This window comes from Melanotaenia boesemani, chromosome 11, assembly GCF_017639745.1.
Source record: "Melanotaenia boesemani isolate fMelBoe1 chromosome 11, fMelBoe1.pri, whole genome shotgun sequence".
Taxonomy (NCBI): Eukaryota; Metazoa; Chordata; class Actinopteri; order Atheriniformes; family Melanotaeniidae; genus Melanotaenia; species Melanotaenia boesemani.
Window position 1 is genome coordinate 37,793,308 of NC_055692.1, and position 8,555 is coordinate 37,801,862.

General features: G+C 42.2%; 1 long non-coding RNA gene across 1 annotated transcript; it reads right to left on the reverse strand.

Annotated features, from left to right (window-relative positions):
• Positions 1 to 7,909: 7,909 nt before the first annotated feature.
• On the reverse strand, positions 7,910 to 8,246 carry LOC121648742. Its single transcript, XR_006012024.1, has 2 exons — positions 8,190 to 8,246; positions 7,910 to 8,068 (listed from the first exon to the last, which is right to left on the reverse strand). It is a non-coding gene; the product is annotated as an uncharacterized LOC121648742 (long non-coding RNA).
• Between the last annotated feature and the right edge of the window lie 309 nt (positions 8,247 to 8,555).

Here is an 8,555-nt window from a genome sequence, read left to right on the forward strand (position 1 = left end):
AGTCACGCCGTCTGGCCCCGTTTGGGTTTGGACCAGACAGAGCTGAATACATTGTCATAGCAGCCAGGTGCAGCTCTTTGTCCCCTCTCAGCAGCTCCAGCAGCAGAAAAGAGGAAACTCATCAGCAAACTTTGGCCCAGAGGTCAAAGGGGCAATTGGGTCGCGATCTTCAGCGACCTCGGTCTCCGTCCATGTTCGGAAGACCAGAATGGGTCCCAGTCGGACCAGCCACCTCGACCATGGGGCATGAGTGAGTGGTGGAATCAGAGTTCAGGCCATCCTTCCTCAGGGTCACAATGGAGGTTCTGCTGCTTTTGTGAAGGGCTTTGGACTTTTTCTTTTCCTCTGTGGTCTGCGGATCGGGCTGTGGTTCGGCCTTGGGCAGGTGGCGGGACTGGGGGTAGGCAATCCAAGTCCGGATCCGGAGACGCTCCCAGCATCGTCAGGTCTGGGCACAGGAATGAGGTGTTCGGTGTACGGAGCTCCCAAAATCCCTTGTGAAGGGATTTTAACCTGCCCAGATCTCCTAATGAGACTTCCAGGCCTGCTCCCAGTAAGCGGAGCTCCCAAAACCCCCGGCTGCCCGTCTTCCTACTTTTCTAAAAAGGGAGAGATGTGTGTGTGCGTGAGAGCGAACTAAAATCCTAGAGTAATTTCTCACTCACCAGACTTCCTTGACAGGATGGAAGATGTTCGAGATCCTGGCGGGCCAGTAAGGAGATCCACGAGGAGTCCCCCAGAAAACAAAAGCTGAGACGTACTCAGGTTGATCAGACACCCGTCGTAAAACCCGAAACTGACCACGCAGGAGCACTTCTGACACCAGGTTGTAGAGGCAAAAAAAGTTACTCTGTCAAGGATTGAGGAGTCTGGTTCTGAAGTGAAAAATGATTACAAGTTTATTGAACACAGGATTAAAATACAAAGAATAGAATGAATAGGAAGAATAGAAAGAATAGAATTGCAATTCCTGAGAGACTGCTCAGAGGTCTGACAGCACAGAGATCTGAACAGAATCTGATAAGAAACACACATGCAGCATCTTTTAAGCAGAATGATCACGTCACAGCACATCATGAAATACAAACAAAGAGATTGTCTGTTCCTCACACAGGATTAGACACTTCAGCAAACCTAATGAGCTTTTTCAGTTTATCGAGCACATAAACAACCCCAGTGACATTAAGGCAGGATGCCCTGCTGGGTCATCCTGAGGCACCTGGCTGGTATCAGATAAGTCACACAGGTCAGAGCGAACTGTTCTAAAGAATGCATCCACATTTACGATAGCAACAGGCTACTTAGTATTAAACTCAATTACCAAGAACTTAAACAAGCTGTTTACCCTGAGAGGGATCAGTAGACATAATATAGTAAAGGGAATAATACGAAATTTCCACAACAGTGACCCCTAATAAAACAGGTCTCACTCCTTTGACATAATTAATGGCACACAATACAGATTACCGCAGTTGATGCAGTATCAGCAAACAGGTGGATCAACTCTTTCAGATTATATGCTGAAAACTTAACTGCAAAGGAGGTTGTTCTGCTAATATCAGTCTGCTGAAAGAGGAGTAGTCTGAGCTGATCCTGAGTCCAGGAGACTGGGTCCTGATTAAGGTCATCAACAAGAAGCAATGGCATTCTCCACATGGGGATGATCCGTATCAGGTGCTCCTACCCACACCCACTGCAGTGAAGATCGCTGAGAGGTCGGCGTGGATTCATCTTACCCACTGCAAGAAAGTTAGTCTCCAGACCCACTAAGGGGAACCTGACTATAAAGGGGTTTGTAAATCTCTAGGATCATTCGTCTCAATTGTCAGCGAAGAAACCATCGGCTCAGTGGGTCATTTAGGGAGTACTAGCTGGCAACGCTGAGGTGTTGAGGGGATCCGATTTGGTTGCCTCAGGATTGGGTCTCTGCTCTTTGCGGATGATGTGGTTCTGTTGGCTTCATCGGGACGTGATCTTCAGCTCTCACTGGAGCGATTCGCAGCCGAGTGTGAAGCGGCTGGGATGAGAATCAGCACCTCCAAGTCCGAGACCATGGTCCTCAGCCGGAAAAGGGTGGAGTGTTCTCTCCGGGTCTGCAGTAGGGTCCTGCCCCAAGTGGAGGAGTTCACGTATCTTGGGGTCTTTTTCATGAGTGAGGGAAGGATGGAGCGGGAGATCGACAGGCGGATCGGTGTGGCGTCTGCAGTGATGCAGACTCTGCATCGGTCTGTCGTGGTGAAGAAGGTACTGGTGAATGTGGCCAGGGAGAGGGAAGTCTGGGTTTTCCTGCTTAGGCAGCTTCTCTCACAACCCGACAACAAGATTGTACATACACATAAGTACATATGTGTATACGTATATATCTTTTTAAAGTTTATAAATATATTTATATACAAAACTCAATTCCAGTGAAGTTGGGAAAAAGTTTAAAATGTCAGTAAAATTAGAATAGAATGACTTGCAAACCTTTTCTAACCCATATTTAAATGAATACACCACAAAGACAAGATTATTCATGTTCAAACTCATAAACTTTATTTTCATAAGCAAATAATGATAAACTTAGAATTATATAATTGCAACAAGTGCCAAAGTAGTTGGGAAAGGGGCTTCTTCACCATTGTGTTACATCACCTTTCCTTTTAATAACACTCAATAAACGTTTAGGAAGTGAGGAGACTAGTTGTTGAATCGTTGATAGTGGAATCCTTTCCCATTCTTGCTTTATGTACAGCTTCAGCTGTTCAACAGTCCGGGGTCTCCTTTGTCTTATTCTGCGCTTCATAATGCGCCACACATTTTCAATGGGAGACAGGTCAGGACTGCAGGCAGGCCAGTCAAGCACCCGCACCCTCTTACTACGAAGCCACGCTGTGGTGAGACGCGCAGTGTGTGGCTTGGCATTATCCTGCTGGAATAAGCAAGGGCGCCCATGGTAAAGTTTCTGTTTGGATGGCAACATACTTTGTTCCAAAACCTGAATGTACGTTTCTGCATTAATGGTGCCTTCACAGATGTGCAGGTTACCTATTCCTTGGCCACTCATGCACCCCCATACCATCACAGATGCTGGCTTTTGCACTTTGCGTGCGTAACAGTCTGGGTGGTTCTGTTCTTCTTTGGACCGGAGGACACGACGTCCACAATTTCCAAACACAATTTGGAAAACTGACTCATCAGACCACAGAACACTTTTCCACTTTGTATCAGTCCATTTTAGATGGGCTCGGGCCCAGAGAACCCTGCGGCGTTTCTGGATGTTGTTGATGAATGGCTTACGCTTTGCAACATAAAGTGTTAACCCACACTTACGGATATGGCGTCGAACTGTATTGACTGACAGTGGTTTTCCAAAGTGTTCCTGAGCCCATGTGGTGATGTCCTTTACACATTGATGTCGGTTCTTAATGCAGTACCGCTTGAGGGCTCGGAGGTCACGGGCATTCAATAATGGTTTACGGCCATGCCTTTTACGCACAGTGATTCCTCCAGATTCCCTGAACCTTTTCACAATATTATGGACTGTAGATGATGATATCCCTAAATTCCTTGCAATTGTACTTTGAGGAATGTTGTTTTTAAACTGTTCAACAATTTGCTCACGTAGTTGTTCACAAAGAGGTGAACCTCGCCCCATCCTTGCATGTGAATGACTTAGCTTGTTCGGGTCTCCCATTTTTATACCCAGTAACGACTCTCACCTGTTGCTAATTCATCTGTTCACCTGCAAATAGTTGTTTGATTTCCATTCATCCACTTTCTGAGTAGTTATTGACACCTGTCCCAACTATTTTGGCACGTGTTGCTGTCATCAAATTATAGAGTTGATGATTTTCTCCCAAAACAATAAAGTTTATGAGTGAAGACAATAAATATGTTGTCTTTGCTGTGCATTCATTTAAATATGGGTTGACAAGAATTTGCAATTTACTTGAATCAATTTTTATTTGCAATTAACACACTTTCCCAACTTCACTGGACTTGAGTTTTGTATATTATTTACAAATATATATATATATATATATATATATATATATATTAGTGCTGCGCATGTTAAGGCATTAATTGCGCGTTAACGCAACGCGTAATTAACGGCGTTAAATTTTTTAATGGCGCGTTAATTTTTTTTTTTTTTTTTTTTTTTTGCTGGCCGCTGGCTTTGATGACAGAAACTCTTCTCTCTCTTCCCTGCTGACGTGATCGGGAGAGAGCGGGTTTATTAAAATAAAGAGATGTTTTCTGTCTGGAACAGGAAGAAGAAAAAAGAACGGACGTTTCTCTTTGTCAAAATACATGCAGATGGACAAAACATAGTAATTTTTGGATGGGAAACTTTTTTATTATTGTTATTTTTAATAAATGCGGTTTTAATTTATGCAAGACAGCAAAGGTAAAACATGCTTTCTGACTTTTACAAACGTGCAGCATAAATCGGGTCTTCTTCTACCTCTGGTTCAGTGAATCTTGGTCATAGCGAGATGAAACTTCCAGCTGTGGAATCTGTGAGATGTGAGCTTTCAGTAGAGGAGTCGTTTGTTCATGTTCATGCCGTGGGGTGGACACGGGGAGCCATAATTTGTGTTTACATATTTTTCGGACTTTGTGTAGCTGCTCTAAATAATTTGTTGTCTTAACTGTGTTTGTTGGTGATAGAAATGGTTTTACTGAGCTGGTAGCTGAGATTCTGGACTTTCTGTGGATACCACACATGTTTACAGTTACATCTACAGACCTGACGCTACACCCGGAACGAGATGTTAACCCCTTAACTCCCGGTAGTGGAGGGTGAAAATTAAAGTTTAGAGAAATTATAAGCCAGAAATCTGGATAATGAAGCAGTGAAGGTGCATGGATGGAAGTTAGTGTGCATATTGTGAATATTTCTCTCTCCTCACCATCTAGAAGCTGTGAGATTCTCATCCTGCTTTCTGTCTGTTCACCTGATGCTGATATTCATCACATATTGTTCCTTCTGTGTTTAGAAGGAAGCAGCTTCACAGCTTTAAATTCATCCTGCTGACTTTTTACCTTTTAGTTAGTAAATCCTGAACATTTCATCCTTCTTTCTCATAAATATGTGATTTTATAAATATATATGAAAAAATATTTTAACTGTTGGTGTTTACAGAGAAAACTGCTGCTAAACCTGTTTATGTGTTTAGTGCAGGGGTCTGCAGCCTTTCCAATCCAAAGAGCCATTTTTCCCTCAGCCAGCTAAATAAAACTACTTTAGAGACGCAGATGTTACCAGACTTTTCAAAAAGTTAATATATATTTTTAATGAAGAACCACATTTTTATTTCCATTTTTAAGGTTTTAAAATAAAGAAAAACATAAAACCTTTATTAAAAAAAGAGGATAGACAGACTTTCTGCTAAGGAATCTAGATATTTGTGTAAAATGATGTAAAAGAAAGGAAAAAAAGTCCATGGTTTCCAACCTAATGACAAGAAAGATAGATTTAAAAAAATATTTTAGCCACGTATTTAGAGGCATTGTGGAAGGTCCAGAGAGACACTTGCAGCTCCAGAGTTGCAGGTTGGAGACCCCTGATGTCGTGTTAGTAATCCACAATTTACTGCATTTTCTTTTTATAGCTGTAGGCCTTTTCTTAAAGGAAAGAGACATTTTGCGCGTAACGATGCGATTAATCACGATTATAAAATTTTAATCGTTGCCCAGCACTAATATATATATATATATACACACAAATATATGTGGATAGCTTCACGTTTTATTAGTACGATATACTATAGTAAATATAGTAGTATATACTTTATTAATAGTTTCAGACAGTAAAGCATACATGTCAACATGTGTGAACGATTTCTTATACAATTTCTTTCCTTTTTTTTTAAAAAGAAAAGAAATAACTATTTCTATCTATATGTGACTCTCTATCCTGGTGGTACATCTGAATTTGGTTGAAGAGGTAAACACCAGCAGAGACCATTGATGAACTGAAGGCTCTGCTCTTCTTCTTCACTGACTGGATGATCATGGTTCCATTATAGTGGCTGTACAATAAAGGGGCTGGGATAATTAGAACACAACAAAATGTCGCTTTTAACGGGAAAAAACTGCAATTTTTATGCTTTTTTTCTTACAGTAAACGCAACAAAAAGTGCCATTTAATGACCACAGAGATTTTTTATTTTTTTTTACTGAAGCTTTAGCAAACTGTGTATTTTATGTCGTTTTAACACAAACATGTCATTACAGTGGCAAATTTTGGTCCTTTTGGCTTGCCATCACCTGCCAGCTGAGTGTGTGACATGGATCTGTGTATTAAATGTCTGCATGTGTGTGTGCTGTTCCCTCATACATTGTGTGTGTGTGTGAATTGTGCAAAGTGCTGATTGTGTCAGCAAGCTGGGCCTGATGTTTGAGTGTGTGCGTGCGCCGCGAGTCGCATTAATAGGTTCTTCACCTGCTCCTTCTGTTTGAAGCTGATGAACTTGGCTACAATGGGTCTTGGTCTGCTGGTCCTGGGTTTCCTCCCACCCAGACGATGGACTCTGTAAAAGGAGATGTTTTTCATAGTTTTCTCCGGGAGCTTCTGGTGAGTCTGGATGAAGTTTTTCACCGTAGTCTCGGGATAGAGATCAGAACATCTGTTGAGTCGTTTCCCAGTGGTGAAATAGCTCCAGGTGAATCCTCATTTTGCTGTCTCTTGGCCTTAGATTAAGCAGAGGAAGTAGAAGTTTGGTTTGGCTTTTCCATGACAATTCTGTCGTAGCAACGATCTATAAAATCTTTTAGGCCGGCCAAATCCTCTCTGCTGTGCTCCAGAGTGGACATTAAAATACACTATTTTCCTACTGTCAATCACTTTTAGATTAGACCGTCCAGAGTTACACAACTGAATGAATGAATGTTTAAGCAGCCTGGTCTGAATCTGCCATGTCACCGGATTTACGTCACCTAAAGCATAGTGTCACGAGTTTAGATGAGTCTCACAGTAGAAGCCTGCAGCCAACCGGGGTTCGGGTTCTACTTTGGGAACCTTTCTGTGTCCATTCTTTAACACCACCACCAACTGTTTACCGTGCCGGTCATTTTGGACAAGATCCCTGAACTGCTGCACTCTCTTCCGGTTAAAATGGGTGATTGTGCACGTTGGGACCAACGACACCACCCACCAACAGTCTGAACTGGCCAAAAAGGATATCAGGGACATTTTTAACTTTTTAAAAGTCAGTGGCCAGTCTGTTTTTATCAGTGGTCCACTACCCACTCTAAACCACGGAGCAGGGCATTTTAGCAGACTGCTGGGACTTTACACTTGGCTTTAAGATGCCTGCACAAGTTTGAACATTCATTTTATTGGCCACTATTCACTAGACTCTCATCTGGCCCTTTCTGTCTAGTTTACTACTTCATCAGCAGCCACCATCCACACCCCAGGACAAAATGGACACCCCCTGCCCTGTATGCTCGATTCCAGTCATACCCACATGCAGGAAGACAATCATTTTTAGTGCACACACTTGAAAAACAGGCTGAAGACAAATGGCATACCGAATATTAGATCTCTTGTAAACAAATTTTTGTTGTGAATGATCTGATTTTAGATGATAACATCCACTGTCTCTTTAACTGGAACATCGAACCGATGCACCAGTTAGTCTCACCGAGGCTTCCCCCAAAATTTTAACATTTTATTCTCGGCCAGGGAAGGAAGGAAAGGTGGTGAAACGGCTTACTTTGCTCATTGATCAATCTCAATAAAAACACCCTCATTATAAAATTATTCTTCATTTGAGCTTAGGGCATTTGTTTTAGCAGCCCACAAGTTTTATGTATTACAGTGTATAGGCCACCAAAACCTCTCTCTTGTTTTAGCCAGGAGTTTTCTGAGATTTTATCAACCATATTAAATACAAGATTTTAAAAACTGGTGATTTTAACTTGCATATCAACAACAGTGATGATTCCTACGCTAGTAGTTTGAAACCTTTTAAACAGTATAGATTTTAAACAGCATGTAACACAGTCGACTCACACCAGAGGACCCACCCTGGACCTGGTCCTAACCTATGGCCTGTCCACTGGTGTGTCCCTGGACCTTGTCCTAACCTATGGTCTAGGGACCCACCCTGCACCTGGTCCTCACCTATGGCCTGTCCACTGGTGTGTTTTTGGACCTGGTCCTAACCTATGGCCTGTCCACTGGTGTGTTTTTGGACCTGGTCCTAACCTATGGTCTGTCCACTGGTGTGTCCTCTGTTGCTGACCTGGCTTTGTCAGACCACTACTGTGTGTTGTTTAACATCACCAGTTTTATCCACCGGGAGGCCCTGCTGGGGGCTGTGAGAAAACAATATATTACTGCTGAAGTAGCTGCAGGTTTTATTGATATTTTAAACCAAACTCCTGCTCAGATTTTACCTGCTTCATATGATTTTATTGTTGATCATTTTAACAATAGAATAAAATCAGCTATTGACTGAGCAACTCCACCTAAAATAAAAACTGTTAAAAGCAAACTGAACCCACCATGGAGAAACAAGGAAACTAAAGAACTAAAATGCAACTGCAGGGGAGAAGAAATG